Source organism: Bombina bombina, chromosome 1 (genome assembly GCF_027579735.1).
Source record: "Bombina bombina isolate aBomBom1 chromosome 1, aBomBom1.pri, whole genome shotgun sequence".
NCBI lineage: Eukaryota > Metazoa > Chordata > Amphibia > Anura > Bombinatoridae > Bombina > Bombina bombina.
The window spans coordinates 983850155-983861430 of record NC_069499.1 but is presented as its reverse complement, the minus strand read 5'-3'; the positions used below and the strand labels follow the sequence as shown (position 1 = coordinate 983861430).

General features: G+C 34.8%; 1 pseudogene; it reads right to left on the bottom strand.

The window, feature by feature from the left end:
• Positions 1-917: 917 nt before the first annotated feature.
• On the bottom strand, positions 918-9526 carry LOC128662291 (zinc finger BED domain-containing protein 5-like; annotated as a pseudogene).
• Positions 9527-11276: the final 1750 nt, after the last annotated feature.

Below are 11276 nucleotides of genomic sequence, written 5' to 3'. Positions count from 1 at the left end.
AATGCGCACTGCTAAACTGTTATACAAATACACAGCTAACTGAGTAAGAAGAAAGATGTGGGCGGAGCTTGGCAGCCATTTTCAGCTGCTAACAAATGATTATTTAAAAGTTTCATGTGCTTCTTACAAGCTTATAGATGTGGAACCCATTGCAAGATGCTTTTCTGGTATGTAACAGTAAGTAATAAAAAAATAAGTATTTGGTCTGGACTGTCCCTTTAAGTGGAGTTTTCATAGTAAATGCATAATGTGCTTTTCCCCTTCTTTGTATGCATAAACTGGCTTCTGCCTGGATTCTGGTTATCTCCCCTCATTACTCCCCAGTCATAAAGAATGAATTAAGTGAATACTGTAGTTATTATGAATGTATACAACAAAGCAATTTTTAGTAAAATGCTCGTTTAACTTCTTACATGTTTTGTCTTTTGTACCCTGGTTCTCCTACATCAGTGTCACTAACAGGGATTGATTAAAAAACAAACAAAAGTAGTTTTAAAAAGCAGCTTTTCAATTGATACTGCTCCATATATAATACAGTTGCATTTGGTAATTGTATTAACTGAAAAAAATGGACAGATACATGGCAGTTGACATAATAAAAAAATAAATGGATATATGAATCCATTTTAAAATCTCTTCACATATTTGGACAAATGCAGGCGAAATTGAGATTGATTATTGGTTGAATGCTGTGGACCAGCAGTTCTTAACCTTTCTAGTGCCACGAACCTTTGATAAAATTTCCAAAGTTGTGGCGACCCCTAACAATATCGAATCAAATGTTTACGACTTCTATTTTTTTATTCATTGTGTATTGAACTGTATTCACCGTATTGTATAATCATGTGAAAATATTAAAACAAAGCGTAACAACGGTAACAGTCTTAATTAGAAAAGACTACTATAATAACCGTAAACTACATTGCTACAAAAGTGTTGAGAAACCACAAATCAAAACACGTACTTAAGCGACAGTGCGAAGGCTGAGGTTGCTTCTTTCTCACCAGATAAGAAATTCTGGTAGTCTTTGCAAGAGTGGAATAAAGGGTATGCCAAAGCACCTAACCTGTCGGAGGCTGAAGTACTGTTCGAGAGTAAAATTCTTTCAAATTTTATTTATACAATATTAAATGAAAATACAAAAGTATATGGATCCATGTAATGTTAAAACACTATTAACAGTAAATAAAACACTGGTTACAGTGACTTAAAAAATTACGATGAATACAGTAGGTTCTTGATAATTGACAGTTTAAAAGTATAAGTATAAAGAAGAAAGAACGGAAAACTCAGCAACATATGAAGAGAACTGAGTTTGGAATAGACTTAAGGAGACCAACCACATCCGTTGCACTACAATCATCCTCTTTTTTTAGCGTTGGATCAAACACACAACAGAGAGAAAGACAGACATCTGATGAAGTAGAGAGATGTGGAGTCGAAAGATCTGACCCTACCGAAAGTACAAACAAAAAGAAGACCCACAGAATGAGGAGAGGATGGGTCAAGATAAATAAAGATAAAAATAAATTCTTGGAAAACAAACTCCTGGATGACAAGGAAGATGAAAAGACCGAAGGGATCTTAAATTTGAGTTCTCATGAACTGACAAAAGACGAAAAGTCTATTCTTAAATTTGGGCTTTCATTTGCACCTTTAAGAGGCCTGGAAAAGTTCCAAACCTTCATTAACACAAAAATAATTTGTTAGGAAAATTACTCTGAAAAGATTCTTCCTAAAATCACCATTGGAGAGGTCAGGAATGGTACCTAAAGAATATGTAAATAGTGGGATTGGAGACAATTACAAACACACAGAATTAAAGCCAAAGTCAACATTTTATCCTACAAATAGCAAAGGTACTGCAATCGAATCCTTTGAAACAATAGTTTGTAAAGAAATCAGATACATACACCTGAAAAGAATGAAACATAATCTGTCAAACAAACAGATTGAGACTATTAAAGACGAACAACCATAATTTAACAATCAAACCCGCTGACAAGGGAGGGGGAATTGTGGTTATGAACAGAAGTGACTATAAACTTGAAAATGGATGGATCTTAAGCGATAAGAACACGTATTATAGATTGCCCAATAATCCGGTAGATATATATAAAAAAGAACTGGTGAGATTACTAAATAAGGCAAAGGAGGAGGGGATATTGAATGATAAAGAATATAGCTACATCAATGTAAGCCATCCAGTAACCCCAGTATTGTATCACCTCCCAAAAATACATAAATCCCTACAAAATCCACCCGGAAGACCAATAATTTCAGGCATAGTCTCTTTAAGTAGTAATTTGTCAGATAATGTAGATAAAAATCTACAAAAATATGTTAGACAGTTACCTTCCTTTCTAAGGGATTCTACTCAGATACTGAATCTCTTAGAAAAGACATCATGGGAAGATGGATACATATTAGCAACATGCGATGTCATGTCGCTATATACAAGTATCCCACATCAATAAGGGCTAAAAGCGATAAAATTCTTTCTGGAAAAAGATCCAGAAGTCCAAAGGAAACAGAGCAAATTTATCGTAGATAGTATCGAATTTATTCTGACTCACAACTACTTTTGTGACAAAGAAAAATTCTATTGACAGATTTGCGGTACGGCGATGGGGAACAGGTTCGCGCCTAGTTACGCGTATCTCAACATGGGAAAATGGGAACAAATCTTCTGGCAGTCATGCCCAGCTAGCACGGACCTGGTCCTCTACCGTCGCTACATAGATGATATCATCATCTGGAAGGGGACATTAGAAGATCTGGAATACACAATTGAGGTTATGAATAGAAATATGGTCAATCTAAAATTTACGTATGAATGGAGTTACACCGAACTAACCTTCCTAGACCTAAAAATAGAAGTTAGAAATGGAAGATTAGAGACATCCACCCACTTCAAAGAAGTCGATAGTAACAATTACATCCATAGAACAAGTTGCCATCATATAAAATGGAAGGATAACATCCCTAAAGGACAACTATTGAGGATAAGAAAAAATTGTTCAAATCAGACGAAGTGGGAGGAACAAGCACAACTAATAAAATCTAAATTTCTTAATAGAGGATATGATGAGGATATGCTAGATCAGAAGATAGAGGAAGTAAGAAAAATTGAAAGAAAGGAACTGAATAAATACAAAAACAAGACTGCAAAAAGAGAAGATGAAGAAGGAGAAGTTCTTGATATTCCGATAATAACGGAATATAGTGAAAATAAACACATCATTGAAAACATTTTCTGGAAACACTGGGCGCTATTGAAAGAGGATGACATAATAGGAGAAAGACTACCTGAAAGACCAAGGTTTATCTATAGAAAAACAAGTAATCTTAAAAACAAAATAGCACTCAGTATACAGAACATCAAAACAGCAGGAATTATTGATGTATTCGGGAAAAAAATCAAGGGCTACTTCCTGTGCAACACCTGTAAGGCGTGCAAATGCGGAGTGAAATCTGGGAAATTTCAATCCCACAACACAGGAGAGGAATATAAGATTTGTGACCTAATCCGGTGCCAGGACAGAGGAGTAGTGTGCATGTTACAATGCCCATGTGGCCTCCAGTATGTCGGCCAAACGTCCAGAGCACTGAAAGATAGGATACGGGAACATCTGCTGCAGATTGAGAAGCTAAATATGGAAACGGCTCTGTATAGACACTTCTCTACAAAACACCAAGGCAACACAAAAGATATGAGTTTTGTGGGAATACAGAAAGTCAATAAAAACTGGAGAGGAGGCAACTATGAGAAAAAATTGCTGATAGCAGAATCCAAATGGATTTTTAATCTAGATTGCCTATATCCCAAAGGACTAAATAACAAAGAAGATCTGTCTCATCTTTTTAATATGATATAGAATTATTGTACAATACCATATATAATCAATCCTATCCTCTGAATTTTGCCTGATATCTTTTTGCAGTTCTCCAAGATGACTTATTACACTTTGACCATATACATCCTCTGATATGATATAATATACAACAAATACTTTTAATACATACCTTTAATACATGAGAATATATTTAACCTTACTAGTCCTCATTGAGTTAAGAGTATAGCTGTTTAAAAGACAAAGATAAACCAAGTGAATATATACCAAGGAAATACATAAGTTTATCCACATCCCTTTTATAACCCCTATCCAGAACTTTATAGACTCCAGTATAGACTGACCATTTAGAACAACTGATTATAATGACAAATTTAACACATAGCCTAAAGAACCCAAACAGCTCTAGCCCACAATTGATTTATAAACCTGTTTCTACTCTAAATAGATTAGCCCATCAGCTGATGGGAAGAGCGAAATTATAGTCGAGACACTTGTTCATACTACAATTTACTAGTGTATTTCTAGGTGCTACTGCTTTAGTGGCCAAGTTATATTGCTTTAGTGGCACAATAGAGACACTTGTTCAACCACATTTTACTATTGTATTACTATTGTATTACTAGTTGTTACGGCCTTAATGGCCGAGTTATCCTACTTTCCAACAATTTAGAGTTTTATTCTCTAACAATTTAGGGTTTTATTCTCCAACCTCAAAGTCTAGTGGTTCTTAGGACACTCAGATCCTTGAGTCTTACGAATCATAAGATTTAATAAAGAGATCCTAAGCAAATATTTTCTATTGTGAGGAAACTGTTTAAACTATATAACAGAGGAGAAAGATATTGAAAGTTTCCCCTCCCCTTTTTCCCACAGCAGAGATTCTTTAGGGTTTTAGCCTCCAACCACAAAGTTCAGTGGCCCTTAGTACAGTCAGACTTTTGAGCCTGACCAATCATAAGATTTAACAAAGAGATCCTATGTAAATACTTTTGCTGTGAGGAAATTTGAGAAACTGTTTAAACTATGTAACAGAGAAGGAAATTATATTGTAAGTGTCCCTCTTTTCCCACAGCAGAGATTATTCACATGAATCACACATGCCAAATAGGTATACATTATAAAAAACACACACAAATAGAAAATTAAACATGTGTATATGATACAATAAGTAATAATCCAAAGATCAGTAAAGGACAAAATCCTTCTATAATAATAAACATCGCAAATCTCATATATAAGACTTGCCTAATATGGGTTATGAAAGTACGATCACATAAACCATTTGGAATTTTCATTACCTTAAGATTAGAAAAATGAAAACAAAGATCAGTGAAGGATAAAATTGATCACATAAACCATTTAAAATTCTCACTAATTCAAAACTAGAGAAATAAAAACAAAGATGAATGAAACCTCTCTCCCTCTATAACTGTCAAAATAAACGGTAACGGACACTAAGTAAACATTAGGTCTGCATCATCCAATAAAAAGATACTATGGAAACACACCTTAACCTAAACCTATAAGAAAACAGTTAGAAGCCGACGCCTGTAAATAGTCGCGATGTCACGTACAATAGGATAAGCCGAAAATCGGCTTCTACAAACGGAAAAAATAACCAATCCGAAGACACATAATAACAATTAATACAATGATAAGAATATGCTTTATAGTGATAAGTATAACCTTTTCTGATAAGGTTGAGAATACGATCTGGAGATATGAAAATAACAACAAATTAATAGATGTATTATATGTTGAATAGAGACAGGAAGTGACATCACGGTCGACAGGAGGCTGGGTACAGGAGTTAAGAAATAGATAAATAACCAATATATAAATAAGAAATATGCATGAAATGATTAATAGGCTATTAAATAATAGAATACACAAACATGGAAGCAAAAAAAATTAAAAAATGGTAACTATAACACTAAACTGGAAACAAAAAGAAATAGTACTTCCGGTTTAATAAACGGTCTATTTGTCAGTATAAAAGGCCACCATGCACAGATGACTAGCCAGTCTTGAGAAACACCTATTACGGGCCGAAATGCGTTGACCGACTGAAAGCTGGTAAGCCTTATTTTATTTTTTCCCCTTTTGGAAAACGATCTACACTATTGTTTATTTATTTCTTTCACAGGGGGACCTATTTGGAGTTTTTATACATTTTCTACATTCAAAACATAGAAGTTTATGCATCCAATAAGGAGTATACAGACACGATTTTTCTATTCCCAACTTTTCTAATTTTTTACTTTTTGTTATTATTATTGTTATTTTAATTTTTTCAACCATAAGAGGATTCATTTAAACCATACTATTGGACACTTTCAAGCATCAACACATTATTATTTTTTTGGCACCAACTGAAATTTCTGGAAACATTTTTGGATATTGTTATTTAAGTTTGGACACAAAGACACACCAATTTTTTTTCTGGACCCAATTTTAAGTATTGACATTTAAGTATGGACAAATTTTGAATATCGTTATTTAATTTTGGACACAGACACACCAATTTTGATCAAATTTTTCATACCACTTTTTTCAAACTACACGTTTGGGATTAAAACAGATAGATGAGATAGACAATACCTGTTACACTATGCAAGCTTAACTCTAGGGGGCGCTAGAAGAAATATATAATTTTAAAAAAGGGGCCAACCAAAGCCTAATATAAATATAAATGTATTACAACAATCTGTAGGATAATACTGAAGTTTAGTAAAAACAATAAACACTATAAAAATAATATACAATTATCAAATAATAATGTATGTATATCTTTCAAAAAAGGATGGGGAACAATTTTTTAATGTTACTATTTTAGAGTACCATAATAATATCCTATAACATATGATGCTGACATGATATCCACCACAAGATAATGTTAGGCTATGGTTGTTGTTTTTTACATCCTTTATTAACCAATTTGTATAGTACTTGTTTGTTTTTTAGTATAATGTGAATTTTTTGGAAATGGTTTAAATCATTGTATTCTAACTTTGGTCTGATTGAAAAAGGTGTGCACCCTCACACCTGAGGAGGCAGGTTCACTTCCACACCTGAATAGGTGTGGTTATGTTTCACTCTTAGAGTGGTCATTTAGCACTTATAAGCCAGGGCTCTCAGTCTTTGGATAGAAGCCTGAGGAAACAGACAGAGATCTGAGAAACACGTTGCTTGTTTATCCATTGTTACGGTCACATTTGTGACATTTTATATTGTATTTTACTGCACCATTAAACTATGTTATTTTAACTCTTCGCTGAGAGTCTGAGCTTGATTGAAACCTACCCTGGAGTGATTTGCTGCCCTACCTTGGTCAGTGAACTGGGACACTGTGAACTCCCAGTCTGCCTCTATAAGCACAACAGAGTGCTGCTTTACTTGTGAGTATAAAATCTGTATTCACTTTTTTTTACATTTGTCCAAACTGTATCACACGAGGAGGCGCCCTTGTCTTTGTGATTTTCTTTGCACAGAGAGAGTATCTAGAGGAGATAGACCACTGCTGGTCTTATCTTTTCTGTTACACAGCTCAACTCGGCATTGTAACCTCAGCATCTCAAACACCTCTAATCTGTTTAGACAACAAGAAAGCTATTGAATGTATAAGAGTTAATTGTTTTTAATTTATACTATCTTTTAATCTGTCAATTGTCAAGAACTGTATTCTTCATCCTTTTCTAAGTCACTGTAACCAGTGGTTTATTCACTGTTAATAGTGTTTTAACATTACATGGTTCCATGTACTTTTGTATTGTTTTGTATTTTCATTTAATATTGTATAAATAAAATTTTAAAGAATTTTACTCTAGAACAGTACCCAATCCTCCGACAGGTTAGGCACTTTGGCATACCCTTTATTCCACTGACTTTTCTGGTGAAAGCTAGGTGTCACCAATACCAGAGCTACAGGCCAGGTACACACTGGTAAACAGGCGCTAGACGAACACTATTTTTAGTCTTTGCAAGAGCACAACGAAGATCATCACCTGAATCAAGTCTACTTCTGTATTTAGACTTGATAACCAACAAGCCTGAAAAGTTTGTTTCACAAAGATATGTTGTTGGAAATAAAAGAAGAATGCGTAACACAATCTCAGACAGAACAGGATATGACTGCAGACACTTGATCCAGAATTCATTAACTGACATTATAAGAGAAATCATTTTTTGCTGCATCGCTGGTAATGAGTTCAATTAACTCCTCTTGTGCATTCTCAAGAACATCTTCAACTTTGACTGTGAATGGACTTCTAACAAGTGCAAACAGGGTGTCAGGTAAGTTTGGAAAGTGTGATGAAAGTGTTCTTTGACAGAAATTATCATTGTAATCCTTTTGTCAAGTTCAATGGCATTTTCCTCAAAGAAAGCAGATAAGTTGGGCAACATGTAAATTCTATTTTCATCCAATTTTTTTTCACCAAAGTTGAAGTTTCATTTGGAATGATCGGATCTTTTCAGACAAATCGAGGCATGTTGCATTTGGTCCTTGAAGTGATAAATTTAACTTGTTCAAGATTGCAAAGATGTCAACCAAGTAAGCTATTTTCTGCAGTTCATTTTCATTGCTGAAAAGTGTTTTGAACTGTGGTTTTGCTTTCTGATTAAAAAACATTTTTAAATTATCACGAAGATCAAAAACATGTTTTAAAACTTTTCCTCTTGACAACCATCTCACATCAGTTTGAAATAACGGAACATTATTGGATGCATCCAATTCATTACAAAGTTTCGAAAACAGTTGACTGTTTAAAGCACTTGTCTTTACAAAATTGACGGCATTACTTCTTGTAACTCTTGTGGCAGCGTCTTTGTTGCTAACATTTGTCGATGAATCATACAGTGAGCTTTTGGTGACTCATTCAATACCAAACGTTGAATTCCAGACCGACATCCTAGCATAGCTGGAGCATTATCTGTGCAAACTCCACAAACCTTTTACTAAGAGATCTCATGATTTTCCAAAAATCAACCAATTGTGTCAAATACATCACGCCCAGTAGTTGTCGTTTCAAGATTTTTGCAAAAAAGAAACTCATCTTTAAAGTAGTCATTATTAATATACCTCACATAAACCGGTAATTGAGAACAGTTTGCAACATCTGTAGATTCATCAAGCTGGATGCTAAATATTCCAAGTGGAGCAGATTTAATTTCCTGGATTACCTGATGAATAATATAAGCAGACATGTCATCTAGTCTTCTGCTTACAGTGTTAGATAAGGAAATTGCACTTAATTTCGTAACAAATTCGGCTCCAATAATAACTTGAACAATGTTTTTGACTGCTGGCAACAGCAAATCCTCGGCAATGGTGTGAGGTTTCTTAGCTTTGCCGATTCTAAGAGCCACCAAATATGAAGCTTCAACGGCTGCTAGGTTTTGCTGGTTGTACTTGCCACCAGTATCAAGTCTGCTTTTCTTGACACTATCAGCCTTGTTTTTAAAATACTGGGTATCCTTGCCAGCAAAGCTTGGATGCTTGCTATCAAAATGACGTTTCAGTTTGTTGAGCTTCATAGATTCGGCCGATAGAACTTCATTACAAATAACACATTGTGGTTTCTCAATTCCTGCAACTATTGGAGTAAAACCATACTTTAAAAAATCTTCACTATATTTCTTTTCTTAACCTTCTTCTGTCCATGATCCATTATCATGGGCTCACTAATAAAACATCTCGTTATACTTTAATAGTTAGGATCTTTATGCTTTAAAAATGCAGATGTGATTTCAATTACTTCACGAAGTGCGTAAGTCCCTGCAACGGCGTATATGTTATGTAAGACGTGCCATTCGATATACCGTAATTTAAACAGTTAAAAATAGGAAAGTTACGAGAATTAAAACGTTTGAAATCATTATGATTAAATTGTCTGCCAACATCTATCAAATGACAATTATAGTAAGAAACTACTAACTGACAAAAAAAAAATCAAATTTCTGATGATTTTAGGCGACCCCTGGCCAATCGTCATTCGACCCCCAGGTTGAGAACCACCGCTGTAGACTGACTAAAAAAAGAAAACAGTGCTCAAAGCCAGGCGACAGCTTCTAAGCCAAATAATATAGTAACCTGCATAATAAATGGGATAATGAATAATTCAATTAGTATATAAATTACTGCCAAGGCCTCACTTTAAATACAGTTTTAGTTATTGTTGTTCCAACTAGACAAGGCACATGTATGTGAATGTCAAAGTGATAGTAAAGTTAACAATAACTGGCAAAAGAATGGCAATATCCGTTTAAATCCATATACAGGTTAATTCATTAGCGGCTAGATTTAGAGTTTTGTCGGTAACGACCCGCGTATCTAACGCTGGCTTTTTTCTGGCCGCACCTTTAAAATAACTCTGGTATTGAGAGTCCACAGAATGGCTGCGTTAGGCTCCAAAAAAGGAGCGTAGAGCATATTTAACGCAACTTCAACTCTCGATACCAGAGTTGCTTACGGACGCGGCCAGCCTCAAAAACGTGCTCGTGCACGATTCCCCCATAGGAAACAATGGGGCTGTTTGAGCTGAAAAAAAACCTAACACCTGCAAAAAAGCCGCGTTCAGCTCCTAACGCAGCCCCATTGTTTCCTATGGGGAAACACTTCCTATGTCTGCACCTAACACTCTAACATGTACCCCGAGTCTAAACACCCCTAACCTTATACTTATTAACCCCTATTCTGCCGTCCCCGCTATCGCTGACCCCTGCATATTATTATTAACCCCTAATCTGCCGCTCCGTAAACCGCAGCTACTTACATTATCCCTATGTCCCCCTAATCTGCTGTCCCTAACACCGCCGACCCCTATATTATATTTATTAACCCCTAATATGCCACCCACAACGTCGCCTCCACCTGCCTACACTTATTAACCCCTAATCTTCCGACCGCACCGCTATTATAATAAAGTTATTAACCCCTAATCCGCCTCACTAACCCTATAATAAATAGTATTAACCCCTAATCTGCCCTCCCTAACATCGCCGACACCTAACTTCAAACATTAACCCCTAATCTGCCGACTGGAGCTCACCGCTATTCTAATAAATGTATTAACCCCTAAAGCTAAGTGTAACCCTAACACTAACACCCCCCTAAATTAAATATAATTTAAATCTAACAAAATTAATTAACTCTTATTAAATAAATTATTCCTATTTAAAGATAAATACTTACCTGTAAAATAAATCCTAATATAGCTACAATATAAATTATAATTATATTATAGCTATTTTAGGATTTATATTTATTTTACAGGTAACTTTGTATTTATTTTAACCAGGTACAATAGCTATTAAATAGTTAAGAACTATTTAATAGCTAAAATAGTTAAAATAAATACAGAATTACCTGTAAAATAAATCCTAACCTAAGTTACAATTAAACCTAACACTACACTATCA